Genomic DNA, 24,921 nt, shown 5'->3' on the forward strand with positions numbered 1-24,921 from the left:
ATTATTAGGCAGCAGTTTTAAAACAAACAAAAGGAAGTATTTCTTCACACAGTGCACAGTCAACCTGTGGAATTCCTTGCCAGAGGATGTTGTGAAGGCCAAGACCATAACAGGGTTAAAAAAAGAACTAGATAAGTTCATGGAGGATAGGTCCATCAATGGCTATTAGCCAGGAATGGTGTCCCTAGTCTCTGTTTGCCAGAATCTGAGAGTGAACGACAGGGAATGGATCACTTGATGATTACCTGTTCTGTTCATTCTCTCTGGGGCACCTAGCATTGGCCACTGTCGGAAAAGAGGATACTGGGCTAGATGGACCTTTGGTCTGATCCAGTAGGGCCATTCTTATGTTCTTTCTTGAAGCTGTCTTTCTAATACAAATGTTTCCCTCTGTTCCACATTGTAGAGGGGAGAAAACCGACAAAAATCTTCCAAAGTTTGGATAGGAAACCTGTGGAGGGAAGTGGAGACTAGACTGAATGCTTCCCTCTGCCCATTGCTGGTAGAAGCCCTTCTGTGCAGACAACTTAATGCAAACATAGGGTCAGAGCTTCATCTAGTATACACTGGCAGAGCTCCACTGAAGTCAATGGACCAGATCCCCATCTGGTGTAAATCAGCAAATCTCCACTGAATTCAATTTTAGGAAAAGAAAATAGGAACTCTGGATCTATTCAGCTTAGGCTGCTCACCATGAGTGTATAGGGCCCTTGATGTGGAGAAATTACACTGCTAGAGTAGATGTCGAAGGTCCATCAGGTCTGGACTGGGATTACTCAAAGCCCTTCAAACTCTACCGGATTTAGAAGGCCATCCTCCTTGCTTCTTCTACTCTGACATTAAATCTTTCCACCCCATTAGACTATGATCAAGGGACTTTTCTGTGAAGGTAGGGCAGCCTTGGGATGAAGGCACTGGCATAGCATTTAGGAGACCTGGTCTGCCATGGATTTTCTCTGTGACTTTGGGCAAGCCACTTTACATCTGAGGCCTGCAGAGGTTAAGTAGGGATAACATCTCCTTCCTCCCACCTTCTCCTTGTCTGTTCATTTACAGAGTGAGCTCTTTGAGTCAGGAATGTCTCTTACTGTGTGTTTGTACAGTGACTAACATAATTGGGCTCTCCTCTCAGTTGGGACTGCTAGAAGCTATCCTAATACACATTATTATTGGGGGATTTTTTTATTCGGTTTTTCTCTTAGGCACATTTTTTGTGCTGAAGAAGATAATGTTGTTCTCCATCACTAGCTGTTGCGGTCAATGCATGCTGCTGAGATCTCCCTAATTTCCAGCTGCTTTGCTTTTTTGCAGCTGAAATTCTTTGACTGGCTACATTCTTCTGCTCCAAAACTTTGCCAGTGAGACCTACCATAAGTAGCGGCTGCTGCATGTTCACCCTCCTCCATCCCTTTATGGCCAGAGGTGATTGGTTCACATGGCTGAGCAAAGGACCAGCTGTACTAGTACCACTCACATCAAGTACCTACCCTGTTGCGCTGAAGCCAGAGCCAAGTATTGAACTGAGGATTTAGAACCACCAAGATAAAAACCATGCTCACTGCATTAATACGGAAATGCAAAGACAATCCTATTCCCATGTGCACAGTTGTGCCAGGATACTGAATGAACAGCACAGTGGTCAGATACAGTGGTAATCGATCCGCTTAGCCCTTGTCCTGCCACGACGCAGCTAGTTATGGGCATGTCCAACCTCTACTGTTTTGTGATAGTGACCTGGATCTGGATGAACAATTCACCACCAAATTATTTATTGATTTAGCCCCTTGCTGCGAATTGTCCACAGACAGGTGGCGATTTTTACGTATTTGTTTGCTCATCAGCATTGCTTAGTTAACGCTCTGAGCTCACCCATTTCAGCTTAGGCCTTGTTCACAAAGTGTCTGCTGCCAGTATGCATTGTTCCCGCTTCACTGGTTGTCCTACATGATTAGTCACCTAACTCACATGGTTGGGGTTCCATTTTCTGCAGTTTGGAAGAACTATACTTTATAAACAGGAAGGCGACTTGAAGAACTCATTGATTGGTTGCTTCTCTCAGGAAAGCACCGGAAGATCATTTTCAGGGAGAGAAAGAGGAAGAGAGTGTGCTAGCAAGAACTCAGCAGGGGTTGGGAGTTTTTCAATTTTTCACTCTCCTCTTCTGCAAAAGAAAAACCATTGCATTTGTCTGTGTGCCTGAGCCTTGGGTTTTTGACAAGCTAGATTCCTTCGTGATTGACAGAGAAGATAGATTTATTTGCTGGCTAGCAGGCCTGATATTCAGCGTTCTCTTGTCATAGTCAAGAAAAAGCAATTGAATGTATCCGTATTTGCTCAATCCCAGCTGCAAAGGTTACAGAAAAATCCTTGTCTGGGTCATTTAATTGCCTTTATGCCAGGGCTCTGGCTGGAGGTAGGGTGGGGAAATTCACTGTGCATGTCCCTATTCCCTATATAACTACACAGACTATTTCACAAATCTGAAGCAGGCAATGACTTCCACTGGTCTTCATTTTGTGTCGCACAATCGTTCACTATTGGCTCATCATGGCCATGAAGCACAGAGCTACGGCAAAATGTGCTTCACATGTCCCATTTGCTTGTGGTGAGTGTATTAGTGATAGGTCTCTCCCCTGGCTCCAAGAAGCACTGCCGTCATCCTGCATTAAGTGCTGTGCATCTATTGATTTTCCCACATTTGGCCGTTAGGGAGCACACTCACTGCCAGTCTTCAACAATTTAGCATGCTCCCATTGGCATAAGCTGCGTTGAGCTAATTTGCTGCTCCCTGTTTGATTGGTTGCCTCAGTGCAAGCCACCAAACCTAGGAGTTGCTGTATTCTCCCCCTTCCCAACCACCACACTATTTCCTATATCTGCCATGGGCACGGATTGAAGGCACTGATCTCCATTTTCTGTCGTACATCAGCTGCTCGCTTCAACAATTAACCGCATGAACAGGCAGTAGTTGTGAGCAATGGGGTCACCAGTCTATATTGCATATGATTGATTGCTAGATCTCTGGCTAAGGGGCAGGATGGATTTAGATCTGTAACTCCTACACCTGCCCTAAATAGGAAGGATGGGCTAGTAGAAAGGGCACTGGGTTAGGTTGCAGAAGATCTGCCATCAGCTACAGACTTCATTGGTGACCTTGGACAAGTTGCTTAACTTACCTTGTGCCTCGGTTTCCCCATCTGTAAAATGGAGTAAATAATTCCCTATTTCATAAGATTGTTACAAAGCTAAATTATAAATTCTAACTCTAATGGATTGATTTCTAAGGATGCCACCCAACTGGGCACAGCACAACCTTTCCAGGTGACTTTTAGAGGCAGCAACTCTCACCAGGGCAATTCTCACCAACTATAACAACTTGCACTAGGGTCCCAAGACTGCATTTTGAAGATCTCTGTGCTAAGATAATTGGATTGTGACTTTTGTGTTCTGAACAAATGTCCATCATATACTACAGTAAGGCCACCAACCTTACATTCACTTTTGACCCTAGACTGCTCATGGTCTCCATGCTGTAGGTCAAAGACCAATGCACTGACCCATTTACCATTCATCCCCATGGTAATATTTGTAACACCCTTGCATAACGTAACAGAACTTGCAAACCTGGATATCTGGGTGACAGCAGATTGTTTTTCATGTACCAGCATTTCTCAAAGGGCTATATGTACAGATGATAAACTATGAGGAGATACAGAATATACATCAGAGATTCCAGCTATTCAACTTGAGGGGGTGGGGGAGTTCTCTGGCTGTGCTATGCAGGCCAGATGATCACAATCGTCCCTTCTGGCCTTGGAATCTATGAATGAATCTGTCTATAAAACAAAACCTTGAGCCAGGAGCAGCACTGAGGACCAAAGCTTATTGGACATGTTTGCAGCCACCATTATCAGTGTATCTGGATTCATAAAAGAACAAGGATATCAGGGCCTGATCCAACACTAATTTAAGTGCATGGGAGTCTTTCCCTTGACTTCAGTGGAGTTTGGATCAGGCCCTTAGTGTGCAAACAGTGTTTGCTATTAAGTATTTGCTATTTGGCATTGGTTATTCTCCTATTTAAAATGGTTTCAATCATCCAATCAGGAGCAAAAACAAAACTATGGGACTTGGGTGACCCATCACACAGAATTTATGAATAAACAGTCTTGGATTCATGCATGATCCACAGGTATTTAGTTGCTTGGTCAATAATTCAACAGATAACAATCAAATAATGATACAATGTAATTAGAAACAAATTTAGGAAAACTGTTATGGGTTCACAGGTAGTCTAGGAACAGAAAAAAGGGGTTCAATCCATAGACTAAATCCAGCCCTAGTGAGCAGAGACCAAGTAAGATCTCTTTCCCTGTCACAATCCCAGGACAGTCTGCTGTTGTTCTATGTCAGTTTTACATTGTCTACTCATATTCAGTGGATCCTTACTCACTTCAACTCCCAGATTACCCGCAAAAGATAAGGAACCAAGGAAAGGCATCAAAGGGGATGAAATAGAAAAATACCTAAGAAGACATTGATATGGAATGAGCTGGGGCCCAGCCAATTTCTCTGCTACTTGAGTGTATTTTCTGCATAAACATACTGGGGAAAAATCAACCCTTAAAAGGTTAAAAATGAGAAGAGTCATGCAAATAAAAAAGCAAATTCTGCTCTGGTCAATATCCTGCATGGTGGAAGCTCATAACAGAAAGGCTTCCCTGGAGCAGAAGAGACAGCTTGAACACTGGCCCTTAAGTTTACATGGGGTGTCTGCCTTTCCTCACCAATCACTTGAATTGTGAGCCCTTTGTTTACCTTTGCTAACATCAGAGATCGCAATGGTGTCATGGCACTTAAACAAGTGCCAAAGTGAATGCAAACATCACTGGTAAAGTTGACAGGTGTCCTATAGTGAATGTCTCCAATGAGCAATTGTATCAGAGACTAGCACAGAAAGAATGGAGGTTTGCTTATTATCCTGCTCACCAGGTCCCAGTGCAAAGGCATCCTAGGTAAAGGTGAAGTTTGGTTCCTCCCATTACTCCCGGCTCCACCTTATGCAAATTAGCTCGCTCGGAAAACCATCCATCCCTTTGCTCCATCATTACTTCTTCCATAACAGCATCACTGTTTCTGCTTTGTCAGAGACCACAGAGCCCTTTAGTTCTACCAGAATCCTTAGCATTTGATTCAGCAATGTGGCAGTGTGGCTCCAGATGTCCCGCAAACATTTAGGGAGCTAAATGTTTATATACTGGGTAGTCAAACCTTTGGCCAGCTAGGTAGGGAACTATCCAAGATGCTGCTGGAGCAATGAGACCATGCAGAACATGGTCCGAGATGCCTTGCTCTTTTCAGTGGCTTTGTTTCTTCTGAACTGATCTTATGAAAACACTGGGGAGTTATTTTCTCTTCTTTACCTCACTCATTGGCCTTATTATGAGACTTACGTCCACCATGCAACAGGATTGATTCTCTGCCTATTTACACTGGTTTTATACCAGGGGAACTTCACTAATATCAATAGAGTTGCATGAACACGGTGTCCCGGAGTAGGGAATCAGACCCATAATAGTTTGACACGGCTGCTTCCTGTAATTTGTACCCTGCCCAGCTTCATATTATTCAATTCGAAGGGTATATGTACACTGAAAAAAAAAACCCAGCAGCAGCGAGCCGCAGAGCCCTGGTCAACTGATTCAGCTCATGAGGTTCCCACTACAGCGCTAAAAGCAGCAGTGTAGACATTCCTGCTCTGGCTAGAGCCCAGAGAAGCTCTGAGAAGCCACCCCTGCACAGGATTTCAGAGCCCGGGCTCCAGCCTGAGCAGGAATGTCTACACTGCTGTTTTGAGCCCCATTGTGTGAGCCAAGCAACCCACAGTCAGTTGACCTGGGTTCTGAGACTTGTTGCTGTGGGCTTTCCCCGCCCAGTATAGATATATCCTGCACTGGAACTTTCAGAAGTGTCTTTGGGAGTTAGGCACCCAACTGCCATGGAATTCCAAAGGGAACTGAGCTCCTAATTCCCTTAGGTCTTTGAAAATCCCAGTCTAAAACTTTTTCGGATGTACGATCATGTGGACAATGCCATGTCAAGTGAGCAGGTGTATTAATAACAACAATTTTCACTGACAGCATCTTCTCTCTTAGGAGCTCAAACATGCATGAATAGCTTCACAGCACCCCTGTCTGTCAGGTCAGCATCTGTTTCCATGCCGTAGGGGGGAAGGGGAGAGCGAGGAAGGGATCTGGGTCCAGCAAAGTACTGAAGCATGTGCTTAACTTTAAGCATGCAAATAGTCCCACTGAAATCAATGGGGCTTCTCATGTGATTAAAGTTAAGCATCTACTTAAGTATGTTGCTGGAGTGGGACCTTAACGTTCTTAAATATAACAGACCAGATCTTCAGCTAATGTATATCAGTGTGGGCCCATTGAAGTCGAAGGAGATACATCAGCTATACCCATCTGAAGCTGTGGCCCAATAGATTTAGAATAAAATAAAGCACTCTGAAGAAGTAACCTTGCCTCGCCTCTCCCAGAGTAATACTGCCTTCTTCCCTAGTGTCGCTGGGAAAGGGTGCAGTCCCAAGACAGGAAAGTTTTTATTAAGAACATGAAATCTAAAATGTGTTGTTTTTCTGAGCACCTGTTTGGGATGCTTTTCGCTGTCCATCTGGTAACAGTTACTGCACCTGAATACCTAAAATCCATACAATTGGGAACAAAGGGACATTCCACTTCAATTGAAATGCGGTTTTCAGATTCCAAAAGATTTACCGCTCCCATATCTTCACCTCCCCTCACTAGACAGTCAATCCCCAGACAGATTCCTTTCCAGTCTGGGAATGCCTGGATACAAACATGCCCATGATTTCCTTGTATCTGAGAGGAAGTGTTTGGAGATTAGTTTTAAACAGGAGTTTTGAATCTTTAAGCTGAGATGGAATGTGTTAAAAAAGCAAATGTGTTTAGGAATTTTGGAGCAGTAAAGTATGGTCACACGGGGTAACAGCAGGTCATCCTGACCAGGCTACAGGAAGATGAGTGGGGGAAAGAGTAGGACACAGTTTAATTAATACTTGTGTTGAGTGTAGTGTTGGCATTTCTGGTAATGCTTTTTGTGGGTTTATTTCAGCCAGTGATGGGGTTGATATACGAAGGAGGTGATACTCTACTGCTTTCCACCTTGTATAGTCACCAAAACCGGTGCAGAGGGAGAGAACGCGACCAGTGATGTGAGTACTGACAGGGTAGCATTTTACACTCAGAGCACACAGTGCAAAGCAGGGGAGAATCATGGTGGTTGCCTTGTGGTGTTTCAGTCCCTCGGACAGTGGAAACACTGCAAGACCAGCTGCTGTGCTTTGTGGGCCCCACAAATGGTTTCTAGAGGCATTAAAAAATCCATGAAAATTGTAAGTGCCAATACAAAGTCAGAGATTTGGCTTTTGGGGGAGGTGTCCACTTATGGCGTCTTCTGGAATCCAAATGAAGGTTTCTATTAATACAGGTTCAGCAGAGGATAAGAGGGTCAGATCAGGGAGTCTTTCCATTGACTTCAGTGGGCACTGGATTGGACCTGAAGTAAGGGCAATGCAACAGAGGCATAAACTCCACAGAGGAACCCTAGTGAAACAACGACAAATGATGGGCAACCCTCATAAGGGCTGAAGGTTCAGTGTAAGTTGTCTGTGAAGGGTCGGGTTGGGTTTTTTTCCCCAGTATGTCTGTGGGAACCAGGCAGCTGTTTCCAATCAGCAGCGCTGCAGATAGGTAGTTGGGTCAATGTTCAAATGATACCACTTCACTCTTCAAGTGGAAAACCCAAGTGCCTGAGGCCTGAGCTGGACTGTTTTGTGTAGGGAGTTTGGGAAGGATTCTGAACCCCGCCCGGCTGAACCACATGTGTTGTGTGATCCTCCCACCCCAAACTGGTCCAAGTTGTTATGAGTTTGGCAGGCATAGCTTCACTACAACTTCATGACATTTGGATCAGAGCATCCATTGGGCTACATTGCTGCAAACAATCACATTGTGCTGATAGCCCAGAATGTCCTGTGCTGTAAGCACCAGGAAGAGGAAGAGTTCTGAGTTTGAGCTCAGATTCTAGCTCATTGCACTTTATGACCAGAATCTGGGGTTTGCTAACTCCTAGGGATAAAGGAAGAATAAAACGGACCCAAATCTACACATACTTCAGCCTAGCATCCCTGCCACCTGAGGATCTCTCTCTCTCTCCATATACCCCAGATAGACTCTGGTCTTCTTTCCACCTCTTAGTGCTTGATCTTCTTCCTAGAGTGTAACAGCTCTAGCATTTTAATATTCTTGGATGAAGATTATCTGGGCCCCCAGATAGCATTTTAGCATTGATAGGGAAGAAGACGAAGTAAGAAAGGATACAGCCGTGGGTAGGAGAATGTATATAAGGAGAGAGGGCGGTGTGGATACTAGTCTAATAGGTTATACTGGCTATAGAATGACTGTGCCTAATAGGGTACAAAATGTGAGCGAGGCCAAACAGCAAAAATTAAGATGTTTGTACACCAATGCGAGGAGCCTAGGTAACAAAATGGAGGAACTAGAGCTACTGGTGCAGGAAGTGAAACCAGATATTATAGGGATAACAGAAACATGGTGGAATAGTAGTCATGACTGGACTACAGGTATTGAAGGGTATGTGCTGTTTAGGAAAGACAGAAACAAAGGTAAAGGTGGTGGAGTAGCATTGTATATCAATGATGAGGTAGAATGTAAAGAAATAAGAAGTGATGCAATGGATAAGACAGAGTCCGTTTGGGCAAAAATTACATTGGGGAAGATAACTAGTAAAGCCTCTCCTACGATAGTGCTTGGGGTGTGCTATAGACCTCCGGGATCTAATTTGGATATGGATAGAGCCCTTTTTAATGTTTTTAATAAAGTAAATACTAATGGAAACTGCGTGATCATGGGAGACTTTAACTTCCCAGATATAGACTGGAGGACCAGTGCTAGTAATAATAATAAGGCTCAGATTTTCCTAGATGCAATAGCTGATGGATTCCTTCATCAAGTAGTTGCTGAACCGACTAGAGGGATGCCATTTTAGATTTAATTTTGGTGAGTAGCAAGGATCTCATAGAAGAAATGGTTGTAGGGGACAATCTTGGCTCAAGTGATCATGAGCTAATTCAGTTCAAACTAAATGGAAGGATTAACAAAAATAAATCTGCAACTAGGGTTTTTGATTTCAAAAGGGCTGACTTTCAAAAATTAAGGAAATTAGTTAGGGAAGTGGATTGGACTGAAGAACTTATGGATCTAAAGGTAGAGGAGGCCTGGGATTACTTTAAATCAAAGCTGCAGAAGCTATCGGAAGCCTGTATCCCAAGAAAGGGGAAAAAATTCATAGGAAGGAGTTGTAGACCAAGCTGGATGAGCAAGCATCTTAGAGAGGTGATTAAGAAGAAGCAGAAAGCATACAGGGAGTGGAAGATGGGAGGGATCAGCAAGGAAAGCTACCTAATTGAGGTCAGAACATATAGGGATAAAGTGAGACAGGTTAAAAGCTGAGTAGAGTTGGACCTTGCAAAGGGAATTAAAATCAATAGTAAAAGGTTCTATAGCCATATAAATAAGAAGAAAACTAAGAAAGAAGAAATGGGGCCGCTAAACACTGAGGATGGAGTGGAGGTTAAAGATAATCTAGGCATGGCCCAATATCTAAACAAATACTTTGCCTCAGTCTTTAATAAGGCTAAAGAGGATCTTGGGGATAATGGTAGCATGACAAATGGGAATGAGGATATGGAGGTAGTATTACCATATCTGAGGTAGAAGCGAAACTGAAACAGCTTAATGGGACTAAATCGGGGGGCCCAGATAACCTTCATCAAAGAATATTAAAGGAATTGGCACCTGAAATTGCAAGCCCATTAGCAAGAATTTTTAATGAATCTGTAAACTCAGGAGTAGTACCGAATGATTGGAGAATTGCTAATATAGTTCCTATTTTTAAGAAAGGAAAAAAAAGTGATCCGGGTAACTACAGGCCAGTTAGTTTGACATCTGTAGTATGCAAGGTCCTGGAAAAAATTTTGAAGGAGAAATTAGTTAAGGACATTGAAGTCAATGGTAAATGGGACAAAATACAACATGGTTTTACAAAAGGTAGATCGTGCCAAACCTACCTAATCTCCTTTTTTGAAAAAGTAACAGATTTTTTAGATAAAGGAAATGCAGTGGATCTAATTTACCTAGGTTTCAGTAAGGCATTTGATACCGTGCCACATGGGGAATTATTAGTTAAATTGGAGAAGATGGGGATCAGTATGAACATCAAAAGGTGGATAAGGAATTGGTTAAAGGGGAGACTGCAACGGGTCCTACTGAAAGGAGAACTGTCAGGCTGGAGGGAGGTTACCAGTGGAGTTCCTCAGGGATCGGTTTTGGGACCAATCTTATTTAATCTTTTTATTACTGACCTTGGCACAAAAAGTGGGAGTGTGCTTATAAAGTTTGCAGATGATACAAAGCTGGGAGGTATTGCCAATTCAGAGAAGGATCGGGATATTATACAGGAGGATCTGGATGACCTAGTAAACTGGAGTAATAGTAATAGGATGAAATTTAATAGTGAGAAGTGTAAGGTTATGCATTTAGGGATTAATAACAACAAGAATTTTAGCTACAAGTTGGGGACGCATCAATTAGAAGTAACGGAAAAGGAGAAGGACCTTGGAGTATTGGTTGATCATAGGATGACTATGAGCTGCCAATGTGATATGGCTGTGAAAAAAGCTAATGCGGTTTTGGGATGCATCAGGAGAGGCATTTCCAGTAGGGATAAGGAGGTTTTAGTACCATTATACAAGGCACTGGTGAGACCTGACCTAGAATACTGTGTGCAGTTCTGGTCTCCCATGTTTAAAAAGGATGAATTCAAACTGGAGCAGGTACAGAGAAGGGCTACTAGGATGACCCGAGGAATGGAAAACTTGTCTTATGAAAGGAGACTTAAGGAGCTTGGCTTGTTTAGCCTAACTAAAAGAAGGTTGAGGGGAGATATGATTGCTCTCTATAAATATATCAGAGGGATAAATACAGGAGAGGGAGAGGAATTATTTAAGGTCAGCACCAATGTGGACACAAGAACATATGGGTATAAACTGGCCACCAAGAAGTTTAGACTTGAAATTAGACAAAGGTTTCTAACTATCAGAGGAGTGAAGTTTTGGAATAGCCTTCCAAGGGAAGCAGTGGGGGCAAAAGATCTATCTGGTTTTAAGATTCTACTTGATAAGTTTATGGAGGAGATGGTATGATGGGATAATGGGATTTTGGTAAGTAATTGATCTTTAAATATTCAGGGTAAATAGGCCTAATCCCCTGAGATGGGATATTAGATGGATGGGATCTGAGTTACCCAGGAAAGAATTTTCTGTAGTATCTGGCTGGTGAATCTTGCCCATATGCTCAGGGTTTAGCTGATTGCCATATTAGGTTCGGGAAGGAATTTTCCTCCAGGGCAGATTGGAGAGGCCCTGGAGGTTTTTCGCCTTCCTCTGTAGCATGGGGCATGGGTGACTTGAGGGAGGCTTCTCTGCTCCTTGAAGTCTTTAAACCATGATTTAAGGACTTCAATAGCTCAGACATAGGTGAGGTTTTTCGTAGGAGTGGGTGGGTGAGATTCTGTGGCCTGCACTGTGCAGGAGGTCGGACTAGATGATCAGAATGGTCCCTTCTGACCTTAGTATCTATGAATCTATGAATCTAGCTCAGCTCAGCACACCAAGGGGTTTGTTCTGCTATCTGTTACCCTACCTCTGATTCATTGCTCCATCTGGGACCCTACGGACTAGAGAAGTGCATTATAGGCTTTTCACTTTCCTCTGAAGAATCAATTTTGGCCAGTCCTGGAGGCAGGATACAGAATTAAATGGCCCATTGGTCCAATGCCATAAAGCAGATTGTTCCCATGATACCATAGTGAAGGGTCACCTTATGTCTATCTTGGTTGACATTTCTAGATACAATGGACCTGGTTCTCTTCCACTTATTGGAGTTTTACATTAGTGTGCCTTCATTGACTTCAGTGGAAATATTCCCAATTTACACCAGCATAGATGAGTGGAGAAACCATTGGTTTCTCTTAATATTCTTAGGAATATGGGTTAGCTAGAAACATGGCTGAGATTCAATTAATATAAACCCTAGTGGGGGCCTTCTTAAACTGGGTTAGCTCTTACATCGTGCTTCTCACAATAGATCTCAAAGTGCTTTACAAAGGAGTGTCAGTATCATTATCCCCATTTTACAGATGGGGAAACTGAGGAACAGAGGTGACATGACCTGCCAAAGATCACCCAGCAGGCCAGAGGCAGAGCTGGGAATGGAACCCAACCCAAGTCTCCTGCATGCCAGTCCAGGACTCTATCCACCAAGCCACACTACCTCTCTTAATCAGATTCAAGAGTGTCTAAGGGAGTCACAAATCAGAGCCCAAACTGCATATAGACCAGTCCTAAGATGCTGAACATACTGATTTCAATGGGAGTTAGGCATTTAAGTATCTTGAAGAGCTGGATCATTGGATCACTGCTTTCTCATTTCCCAAATATTTCTCAGAAAGGAGTTAGCCCCTCAGGGCTCTCTTGGGGTTTCATACCTCATCTTCTGAAACATCTAGCACTGGCCACTATCAGAAACAGACTAGGTTGGACTAGGTAAACAGTGGGTCTGATCCAGTCTGGCAATTGCTACATTCCTGTGCGACTGTTACACACTAGGAGCCACGAGCTCAATGCTCGGATGGATGAACAAAGGAGAAGGCCTGAAAAAATGCTAAATGTGCATCCTACCAACAGCCCCAAAAGCCTCATCGCAATTTGCTTGGTTCTTCTGGTCATGAAGGGAGATGCCAGTGATTCACAGCTCGCTCATTACAGATGGGGTCCAAAAAATAAAAGGTCAATAAAAGGCGACTTGGTGCAGGCACTGAATGGAAAATTATGAGCAATCATTATATTCCAGTGACTCATGTGAAGGTCACCCCTGGCCAATTCACCTCTGCCAGCAATTGGCATGGAGCGTGGACATTACTCACCCCATTACGGGAAGCATCTGGACACAGATTGCTAGGCAGCTAAGCCCAGTGGTGGTTTTCCTTGACCACCAGCTTGGGTTAATTACAGGGACAGAGACGACTAGAGGGTGTAACCACAAAACCCCCAGTAACGTCAATGAGTGGCTAAGTCATCCCTTAGGCAGCTTTGAAAAATCTCAACCACCCTCAGTACCTTGATTTCTATTCCCCTCCCACCACTGTCACCATTTCATTGCCTGGAACACCCTTTTCTTTTCTTCTTCATCTTTTCCTGCATTTGCTGAATAGCAGAAAAGGGTCAAAACCAGCATCTGAATGCTGCTCTTTGGTAGTTCAGACACAGGAAATGTATCATGGCTCAGATTGGTTCACATCCTCCAAGGCCTGATCCCCTTGCATGCCCATACCTATCCCAGCCAATAAGCGCCTATCCCACACCCGCCCTGTGTCTTGACTGGACTCATGACATCCCTCCAGAGGGCGAGGGGAGAACGTTACAGGGTAGACACCTGCCCATATCTAAATGGCAGTACAGGGCATATAGCACTTTGGTGTCCAGGTTACTCAGCACATGCTAAAAGAGAGAGGAAGGACCATCCACTGGTTAGAGCACTAGCCTAGGACTTGGCTTGAACCCCCTCTTCTGCCATATGCTTCCTGTATGGCCTGGGGCAGATCATGTATTCTCTATAAGCATCAGTTCCCCAGTAGAGATAATAGCAGTGCCCTGCCTTGCAGGGGTGGTGGAAGGTGCTCAAATATTGTGGCGATAGGGGCTGTATAAATACCATAGAGAGAGCCTGAGATGAGGAAATAGAAAGAGAAGAAATAGAGAGAAATACTATAATAGGACACAATATTTGTGTGTCAACATTTGTTGTTATTTAAATTGTAAGTAGAAGGATTGGCAGGACTCGAACGCAAGCCTGGAGGCCCATCACGTAACCAACACCCCCACACTGCCACCCGGAGGCAGCTGCAACCAAGATGCTCCCTGTGAACCACAATCCACAGAGGCTTACTGACAGTTGTCTTTAGCAACCCCTGATTGGCTCCTTGATCTTACATAAGCCCATGGGGCATAACGGGTAGTGTCCAGGCAACAATATGGATTCCCAGCTAACTGCCATGACAACCCTGCTTCTCTGCCTTTGAAGTCCCGGTACTGACCTTGGCTCTGATTTGGATCCTGATTCCTGATTGACCCCCTCAACCCCAACATTGAGATTCTGATATGTTGTACTGATCCCTGGCCCAATCCTGACTCAACCTTGGCTCCTGACTTAGACTCTGGCTTTGACCCTCAACTTGACTCCGACACCAGTTCTGATCCCTGGAATCAGTTCCTGATTCCCAAGACCTTGCCACTAGTCCTACCTGCCTTTGCCTGGGATCCTGACAATAAGCTCTTTGAGGCAGGGGTTGCCTCTGACTGTATGTTTGTACAGCACCATGCACAATGGGCTCCTGTCCTCTGTAGGGTGCTCCAGCCACTGCAATTATAATAATGTCAGAAATTGAGGCAAAAGAGGAATAATTTAGACACAGCTACTGATTATTATAAACACAATAATCAAATCCACATTGAAACTAACCAGTTTGATTTAATCCAAGAAGGGAATGAGGCTTTTTCAACCCGAGACATTTAACCACAAAGCATAGGATACGCCAGGAAAGATTTTTTTACATCAGTTATGTAAGCTGGAAGCTCAACGACTTAATTCCAGAAAGAAAACAAGAGCATTGAAATATATTCCCAGGCCTCAAAATACTGAGTAATAACCCAATATTGAGTCTGACTCACTAGATTTGGTAGGAAAATGAGTGGGGTTTGTTTAGTGGAAAATGTTGACTTTTGGTAGAAAAAAGTAAAACTGAATTTTCTGCCAAAAGCCAACAAAAAATTCAGGTTTGGTATTTGCCAATAGAAAAAAGCAACACTTTTTTGAGAAAAATAGATACTTGCTGTCAAAATTTTCATTTAATCAAAATCCAAATTTTCTGGACCAAGAAAAATGGTTTAATGGGAAATTTTTGAGCAATCTACTTCCAGGAGTTCCAGGAGATTCCTTGCCGTAGTCAAACCTTGTGTGTGGCCATAACTCTTTGCCCAGTTGGATCCTTGCTTGGCCCAAGTGACATTTCCTTTTATATTTGAAACACCGTCCACCCCACCAAACTGGGCACAAGTTTTACACACTACAGAACAGGGAACTTAGAGGGGGAAAAGGGCTGAGAAAAGGAATTCAAAACTAGCATTGGGTTTGTTTATAGAAAGAAATTAACAAAGACATAATGAAAGCAATCATTACAGCATGATAGCAATCTATCCAACTCCAAATTATCAACAGAAGTTACTTTTCCCATTACAAGTTGCTGGAGGCAAAAACCACTAACACAGACAAATTCTGGAGAGGCAGTGCCAGTTTGTGGAGCGGAGTGCATATGTTTCTGAGTTGCTCTGTGAGTCAGTGAAACTGGAAAAAAATATCCTCATGTGAATGTATATTATATTCTCCCAAAGAGTCACTTTAAGAGAACATCTTCAAACATTCAGTGGTTAGAAAATGCCAACGTTAAGATTTCAATTGCAACCTTAAAGAGACTGTGTCAATCTGAAGATCACTTTTTCCCCTTAAAATTTCTATTTATTATTGCTAGCAGTAACCCCGAAGACCGCTACCATGGAAAAAGAGTTGAGAGAAAAATTCTCTCTATTTTTCTTCAGTTTATTTTGTGCCTAGGACAGCATTTGGTGTATGGTCAATTTCATCACTCCCTTATTGAGGGTCATTTGCATTTGGTATCTCATACTGCCATCACTCTCATGCACTCCTCACACTCTGCATGAGCCTATTTACCAGGAACAGCAGTAGTAAAGCTGAAACTGGAAAGGCAGCAGGCAAGTGTGAGCACAGAGAGAAAAAAGGGGAGAAGAGACCCAAACATGTAAGGGTTTGCTCTCAAACTAGGGCTCCAGGTCAGATAGTTCCCATAATATAGTAAGTCCTGTACGGCTCTCAGACTCCAAGGCATGTGTTTGGAATTCCTTGTCTGTTTCATACTTTATTTTACATATTGTAATTTTTATGTGACTTATCACGTTGGTCCTTGGGAAATGAATCAAAAACAAACACATTATAGAAAGGCTTGCCAGTGGCAAATTATAGAGGTCAGGTTAAATGACCACAAAGGTCCCCTGCTCTGTAAACTATGAATCTATGGCATGTCTACGCTGCAATCAGAGGTGTGATTGCAAGTCCAGTGGATGTATTTGCACTAGGTTTACATGCACTAGTACAGCTAAAAATAGCAGTGCAGGTGTGACCGGGTACACTTCAGCACAAGATGTATAAGTCCACCAGATACCTTGGGCATGTACTTGCATTGCAGAAGCTGGAAGCCCCGCATCTACAGTGCTATTTTTAGTCATGCTACCACAGGTATAGCTAGCACAGGTATTTCTACCTAAGCTGCAATCTCACCTTCAACTGCAATATAGACCTACCCTATGTGTGGTTGTAACTGGTCAACACACCCCAATCTACAGGTCCATGTCGTCGCATCTCTTAAAGAACACACAGTGACATAAAACTATGCAAAACAATCCCAAAGCCAGCACTAGCACTACAAAGTCAATAGACATCATCCCCTCCCTTATATATCAAAACATTGGGTTCCATCACCCACCTCACATTCACAAGACTCCGACCCTGCCAAAACTTGCACACACATTTAACAGGGAAGTCTATAACACTACTCAAGAGTGAAAATATAAGCCTGGGTATAAATCTTTGCCGGCTTCAAAGCCAGGTTTACAACATCTGCATCTCCGGCCATCTGTTCCTCATCTTCTCAGTTATGTCTCCCGATGTCTTCTGCTACCCAGAAACCCTTCATATCATTTAATGCAACTGTTTGAAATCAGATATTGTATAACATAGTTTTAAAAGTGCCTGCACTCTTTTTTCACTTCCTCCTGCAGCGTGTCTGCCTGTCTGCTTTCCGTTTCTGTCACCGTCTCATTTCACTCCAAAACAACTTTTCCTTTTTCCCCTCTAAAAAACCTCTCTCTCTATTCATTCATTGTGAAAATTCCTGGATCATCAATGGGTTAGTGTCATATTCCTTCCTGACCCCAATGAGTGATCATCTAATCTGGTATCTCATTTCCAATGGTGGTCAGTAACAGATACTTTAGAAGAAAGAGCAAAATACCATGGAAAAGGCAATGAGGTAATATCCCACTCATAAGCAAAGTGTACTAATCAATTTGCCTCATTAGTATCCAGAAGAAGTAAGCGCCACAAGGTAATTGTAAAAGGCATCAACAAAAAGTATTTCCATATCTCTCTTTTACAGTTGCTGTCCCTTTAATTTTAGCTGGGGCCCTCTATTTCCAGTACTTGTACACCTTTCTCCTTATATTGGGCAAGCGTAAGGAGTGCCTGACTGATCACTTTAATTGGACAAAGTCCACAAACATCTTGCAGCTGTGCACAGGTTTAAAGCCACATGAGATTCCTGTAAGTCATAGTGTAAAAAGAAATCAGCAGAGAAACACAAAGTATTCCTAAGGATCCCCTGGCATTTCAGGGACCAAACTGCTGGTTGTATTTTTTTATTTTTTATTTTTGACTGCTGGAAGAATAAAACTCTAGTAAAATCAACTCTGGGGATATTCTTTCCTATCTGTTATCCTGGCAGAGATAACACATGTTGGTGGAGGAGCCATGCTAGGTGGCAAAGCCTCCCAGAATTCCTGGAGTCATCGTAAAACAGGATGGAATTCGCAACATCCCTCTGGCTTGGCAAATTCATAGCGATCTCATTCTCCTTATTAAAAGCCTATGATGTATATGACTTATGAGGGAGGAGAGTACCCAATACCTGTCTGGTTTTAATTTGTACCCTGAGTAAAACCAGCAAAAAAACCCACCAGACCATACTCCTGCCTCTTAAATCTTCAGTGACCCCGTTGAAGTTAACAGATTGCATGTGGTGCATATTAAGGCAGAATTTAACCCACCATCCTGGGACCATATTCATAAAAAGCAGAACACCTGGAGGGTATCCCTCATTGTTTACATTTTTCCAGTATGACAAAATATAGTGTGTTTGTTTTTGCAAATTATTATGCAAGATCCTCAGCCCTGTTCCGGTCCCAGTGCATCACATAAAAGTGCTGGAGCAATGTGAAGGGTTTGTTAAAGCCCCATATTTTCCCAGGGCATAGGCATTGCAGGAGAGATTGGCATGCTGCTGTCAGAGGACCCTCTTGCAAGCCCTGATGTAGGAGCAAGCTGAGGATGGGGCTGGAGATGAGAGGGTGGTGTTAGGTAGGATCAGAACATGCAGCACTGTGGAGACTCCAAGTAGCACTGCAGTCAACAGGGCAATCCTTTAGGGTAGGGGGCGCTCTCGAGAGTAGCTCAGGATTTGGCAGGCACAAAGGTGGCTTAAATCCAGCTCAACCTGCATCCTACCTGGGCTGTGAGTTCTGTGGTGCACACAGAATCTCACCTGTTATTATTATTATTCATTATATTGTGGTACTGGCTAGAGGCCAACGAGGTTGCTGCCCATTGTGCCTTCCAGCCTCTCTCTCAAACAGGCCAATCTGTGGCCAGGAATATATGCGACTTCACTTGTTTTTACTTTGTACTCAGAAAACTGCAAAAATCCATGTGGGTTTCAATTGGGAAGAATGGAAAAATGAAAGACATTTTGTACAGGGCAACTAAAAAATATTTTTGCAAGGAGAATTAAAAAAAAAAAAAGATTGCAAACCAATTGTTTGGCATTTTTTGCATTCCTAATGGCCTTTTCCAAACTCTGCGGGAACTACAATGCTCTACAAAGCCACCCAGAACTCCCTATAGCCTGCACTGGCAAAGATTTACTCATTCCTACTTGATTCATTAATATCTTTGCTTGCTTGGGTCTCACACTGAGCTAGCTTTGCTGCTGGGAAGTGTCATTACTACATAGCCTTGTCCCACCTGTATCTGGAAATTCACTTTGACATGTTATTTTGTATGTATGGCCCATGTGGGCCCACAGTCAATGGCCTGTATGATATGAATGCCAGCTGGCCTCCCCAGTAAACAAGAATGGTATTTACAATAGATATTTCATCTGTTTATAATTGTAACACGCAGACCTCAGACAGCTAGAGAATGTCAGCTACAGATCACCTAGTGTGCCAAATTCTGTTAGTTCTTGTTACCAAGGACTGGATCAATGGTGCTGTAATTCATGGCACTGACAGGATGTTATGGGAAAACATAAGATGCAAATGAACGTGAAAAAGAACATTATGGTCAGATCTCTGAAAAGGTCATTTTCCTTTCATTAATATCCAAATGTATTTTGACCCAGTTAGATGATTTCCCCCACGTAATGCATGCATCTTGGAACCATTAGCAGATTTTCATTTAGAAATCCCGATATAAACCACTAATGCATTTTATAGGTCCCTCCTGATTAGGCCTGGAAAAATGATGCCATAGGAGATCCAGTAACAACAGAACTTGAGCCTGGTTATTAGCTTCCAGGCTACATGCCTCCTCAAAGAATGGAACATCCAAAGAGGCACTGTGTTCCATGGATGCTGAATAAAGACCTTTTTTATCTAACATAGTTAGAGTACGGAGTCTGTGGGATTAGAGAGTTTAGAGCTATTTAAAAAAACTAACTTTGTTTCTCATTCTTTTCACTGAAACTGGTAGCCTGCTATTAGCAGGTTCTAGCTGAAAGATGATAGGACTGGAGAAAGGAAGAGTCTGTGTTTTCTTAGGTACAACTTGCAACTCATATAAGATAACAAGATTCTGTAGAATTAGCAAAACTATGGGCCAGATTCAGAGTTGGTCTATAATGGTGTAAATCCAGAGTGACTCTGTTGACTTCTTTGGAATTATCTAGATTTACAACAGTGTAAACAGTGATCAGAATCTGACCTAACTTGTATACTTAGCCTATTACATACACTGAATGCATTTCACATTAGCTAATAAATTGCTCCATCTTATGTCTCTTAATCTTTTGAAATGATTAATATTTGGAATGTATTTTGAATGGTCCTCTGCCAAAGTCTAACAGCTATCTAGAGATTTGAAACCAAAAGGATGAGAAATGGAAACCTATAAATTCCCAGTAGAAGAGGCAGGGTAATTATTATCAGAGCTTTTGAGAATTGGGGGAAATGAGTGATATGTTGGAATCTACACTGTTCAATATTGCATAATGATCTTCACTTCCATGTGATGAATATATTATCAAATAATTCTCCATTAGTGCCCTTAATCAGTCATAACTAGCTGACACCCCAACCTGGAAATCTCAATGATTCAAGGGATTGGTAAATGAGCTACAGAATGTTGCACCCTAGAATACTGCTTTAAATTTGGTTCAGAGCAGTAATAGCACTTCACCCTTCTGTTGCATTTTAATCTAAGGATCTCAAAGCACTTTAAAGACATGTACCTAACAGGAGTGTGGTAAATTGTACCATCCCCATTTTATGGATGAGTAAATTGAAGCAAAGAGATTTAACGACTCACCCAAAGTCACACAGCTAGAAGAACAAGGGATGGAAGCCCCAGCCCCCCCTACTCTAACCACTAGGTCATGCTGTCTCAGTGAACAAAAGTCATGTGAATACTGTTTCATGGTCTATCTGCAGTCAGTCAATTAGCTCAGCCACAAATCTGGATCTTGTATACAAAGCCACCATCACATAGATGATGACATCACTTAGTATGCTCGTCTCATCAGAGAGGCCAACACTTTAATGGGCCAAAGAGAAAGCTACGCTCTCACCTTTGGCTATGGACTGTCTAGACATATTGGCAGGGCAGTGCTGAGGGATTTGTATTGCCATTTCCCTGCTTCCTGTGTTCTGCTGAAAGAGAATTTCTGCTTCCAGGGCTGGCAATACGGCATCTTGGATAAATTTCATAGAGTTGGCCAAAATAAGCCAATAATTCTTGTAAGGGAAGATTTTAAAATTCATTTTGTTTTGTTTTTCCAAAATTTCTTCTGAAATTTTTTTCATGAAAAAGCAAAAACTGAAAAATATTAGCTATTTTTGGTTTTAAAAAAAATCGGTATTTGAAAACCAAAAAATGACAATGTTAACAATTGCAACAGAAACCTGAAATATTTTAATAGCCAATAAAATTTTACCAATGTTTTCTCTCTCTGGAGGTAAACATTTCAATGCCCAATGTGTCAACTTTCATACTACCACTGAGCATCTCTTGTGAATAGCCATTACATCAAAGCAGGATCATTTTATTAGAGATATGGAAACCAGCAGATCTGTATGTTTCCTACACCCGTTCAGTTCACAAATCACTCCTAGCAGACTTCCAGCCATACGTTTGAATGTCTAGAGTAGGGGCAAGAAACAGAAGCTAAAATGAAATGTATTTAAATCTCAGATTGTTGTATCTATGCAAGGCAACAAAAGGGAATAAACAGAAGAAGTCCTAGTGCTACCTAGAGACTGAAACATGTCACCGAACTGCCCAAAGATAATCTAGTGCCCTGGCCTCACTTATATCCACCAAAGGACCCTTGAAGGCACTACTGGCTAATGGTACATCCATCCTGCCATCTGGCATGACTCTTTACAAGTTGAAAAGTCTGACTGTAGACACAAGGACCTGGGAGATATTGGAAGAGAGGAAGCAGTCTTGCAAGTAAGACGTGTTTGGGAGGAAATCCCATTACTGCTTCTTTAAGAGTTGGAACCTTGCAGAAGAGACAGAGCAAAACTCTTCTCTCACCCAACCAATCAGGGATGAGCTGGGAGAAGGGGACCAGCATAAATACTGCAGAAGACTGCTAAACCCTCTGGGCTGAGGAAGAAGCTGGCTACCACCCAGCTCCAGAAGGACAGCTGGGGAGCCCTGGTAAGGAGAGAGACAATAATTGCTTGAATGACCCAGCTCCAGGAGGAGGGCTGGGGTTTCTGCCATAAGGAGAAGTCATGGAGACTGAGAAATGACCCTGAAGGGACTGGGAACAGAGCTTACAGGGCAGGCTTCAGGGGAACCCTAAAAGCCAGAAGCACCTTTTATTTATTTGGGACTTTTTGTTATGGACCCTTTTGTATGAGGTTTTACAATAAGCCAGCCCCCCAGGAGGGTATTTATTGAGTCAAGCATCAAGATGGCCTGAAGTGGATTTGTTGGCTTCCTGATAGGGGAAACTGAGGCAGAGAGTAGCTGGATCACCACACTAACTCAGCAGGGTCACTACAGGGCAGGCATGCCCTATGACAGGCAGGGTCTTTTCTGTGTTTAGTACCTTAACCAAACACACATCAGGCAGACACAGCAAATCAGAGATCTAGACCGAGATGAACACAGAAGGCCCCAGTTACCTCTCTGTGCAACATCAATAGAGTTACTCCAGGGATGAATTTCATCCAGTGGGGCAAACTCAGCAGTGGCATAAATGATAGGGTAAGGGCCCCAGGCTGGGTATAGGATGGTTAGAAACTAGGTGTCAGTGACAGTGTTGGCTTGTACCAGCTCAGCATTCAGGGGGTGCACAAAATGAGTGTCACTGAAATGCTCAGTTAGTAGAAAGCAAAGGAGTACTTGTGGCACTTTAGAGACTAACAAATTTATTTTAGCATAAGCTTTCATGAGCTACAGCTCACTTCATCGGATGCTGAAGTGAGCTGTAACTCACGAAAGCTTATGCTCAAATAAATTTGTTAGTCTCTAAGGTGCCACAAGTACTCCTTTTCTTTTTGTGAATACAGACTAACACGGCTGCTACTCTGAAACCTTAGTAGAAAGGTTACTAAATACCTCCAGTTAACCTGTGCAACAGGCCAAGGTGGACATGCCATTCATTTTTTAAGATTATCAAATGGCAGAGGTTCCCTTGAGGACCTGATTGCTAGAGCATCCACACACCATATTTGTGAATTGGATGTGGATACAAACTTTGTAACCACGCAGGACTCTCCTGGTGGCTGACAGCCATTATTGTCACTGCCCAGGGGGAGTGCAGCATTTGCGCTGTCAAGGCCTCTGCCAGCTGGGCTCAGAACTAACCTGGTTTCTCATAGTTGGCCTTTGGGACTACACAACCAGTCACACCCTAAGCCTCATCTTTGGGTTGATCATAGACAGAATGTATTTCCCCCTTCTGTCCTGTGCAGGTCACCAGCTCATTCAGGAGGAAGGCAGAGCAGTTCCCGTCTCTAGGCAAGATAGAACCACTGTGGTGATCTGCTTATGAGAGCACATCATGGGTCCTTTTTCTTTCCCAAATGTTCTTAGGAAAACCCTACCCAGCCAATAGGCCCAGGGGGACAGAAGAACCAGTCAGATACTACAATCACTGGAGGATGGACACTCCTTCCTCTCACGGCAACCTCCAAAGCTCTCAGATGACCCAGTCAGAGAAGTGGGAAGGGGCATCAGCACAGGCATAAATAGGCTTTGCCAGAAGGGATTCTTACAAGTCTACATTCCTGATGTGGAGGAGACAAAGAGATCTTCTCCTCCACCGTCGCTCACTGAGTCACACCCCACAGAACTAACCCAAACTGAAAATCAAGTCTTAACCAGCAATGCTTGTCCTGAACTCCAGAAGAACCCAGCCCCTCTGTTGTGGGCTACCAGCCCACTTCCCTGAGATCACTCACACCTGAGATGGCCTCGCTGAACATCAGGGCAGCAAGCCAAGCCTGGGCCCAGTAACCTCCTCCCTCCAAGGATCTGGTCCATTCATGCTTAGGAAGCACTAATAGAAATCTGAGCTATGACCTACCACTCTTTGCTAGTGAAAGAGGTTAGAGAATTTGGGACCCTTCGTAACTGGGATCACCAACCTTTCCTCTGAAGAAGGAAATCTGCCTCCTGCCCTGAAACCTACGCTGAACAGAACTTAAGAAACCATTACTTAATGTAGTTGACTCACAAATGACTGCTCGGTGTCCCTCCCATTTCTGAGCAAGCTAAGCAAGAAGCTAGCAGAGAATCAACTCCAAGTCTACCTCTCTACTACCAATAGGTAGAGCCCTGCACAGATACAAAATTTGTATCCACATCTGATCCGCAAACATGGTCTGCGGATATCCACAGATTTGCAGGGCTCTCTCTATATAAAATCTGGATCCGCATCCATCTGCGAACCACAATCATGGTCCATGGATATCTGCAGGGCTCTACTATTGGGAACCCTATGAGACAAGCTCCAGCCTTTTCCATCTTGCCTTTCCTATCCTTCTCTGACTTTCTCTGTGAATTTTACGGCAAGTTACGGCACTGCTCTGTGCCTTAGTTTCCCCACCGGTAGACTGGGTATATAATACTTGCTTCACAGGGGCATTGTGGGGATTAATTAACTTTTGGACAATTTCTTGAACATGCAAAGTCCTAAGTAAATGCTAGGTGATAGTATTTAAAAAACTGGAGAGCTGATGGGCCTTAAATACAGTCAGGAAAGGATCCTTAATATAGAATTGGCCATCTGATCCTGAAATAGGGTTTTTAAAATGCAGCTCATTAAGTGTGGACTGGAAAAACAGAAAAGCATTTTCCACACAGAAGAGGACATCCAAGAAAAGCCCTTTTGGACTGAAGTTGGCAAGGGGCTGCCGAGCATTCATCTTTGGCATAGAATGTGCTCTGTCAGGGGGTGTAACTAACAATACATTGAAAAACATGCCACAGACTTCCACTGTATTTTATTTGGCATGGAAGGATTATTCCTCAACACAAAGTATTTGCAATTGGCATCAGTTAAATGAGAAATTACAACCTTTAAAAGATCTATTTATCATCGGCTGCAAAG

General features: G+C 43.1%; 1 protein-coding gene across 3 annotated transcripts in view; it reads right to left on the reverse strand.

Annotated features, from left to right (window-relative positions):
* Positions 1 to 24,921, reverse strand: part of PRRX1 (paired related homeobox 1) — an 88,221-nt gene that overhangs the window by 15,225 nt on the left and 48,075 nt on the right. The gene's annotated exons all lie outside the window — the stretch shown is intronic.

The sequence above is a fragment of the Dermochelys coriacea genome, chromosome 8 (genome assembly GCF_009764565.3).
Source record: "Dermochelys coriacea isolate rDerCor1 chromosome 8, rDerCor1.pri.v4, whole genome shotgun sequence".
Classification (NCBI taxonomy): Eukaryota; Metazoa; Chordata; order Testudines; family Dermochelyidae; genus Dermochelys; species Dermochelys coriacea.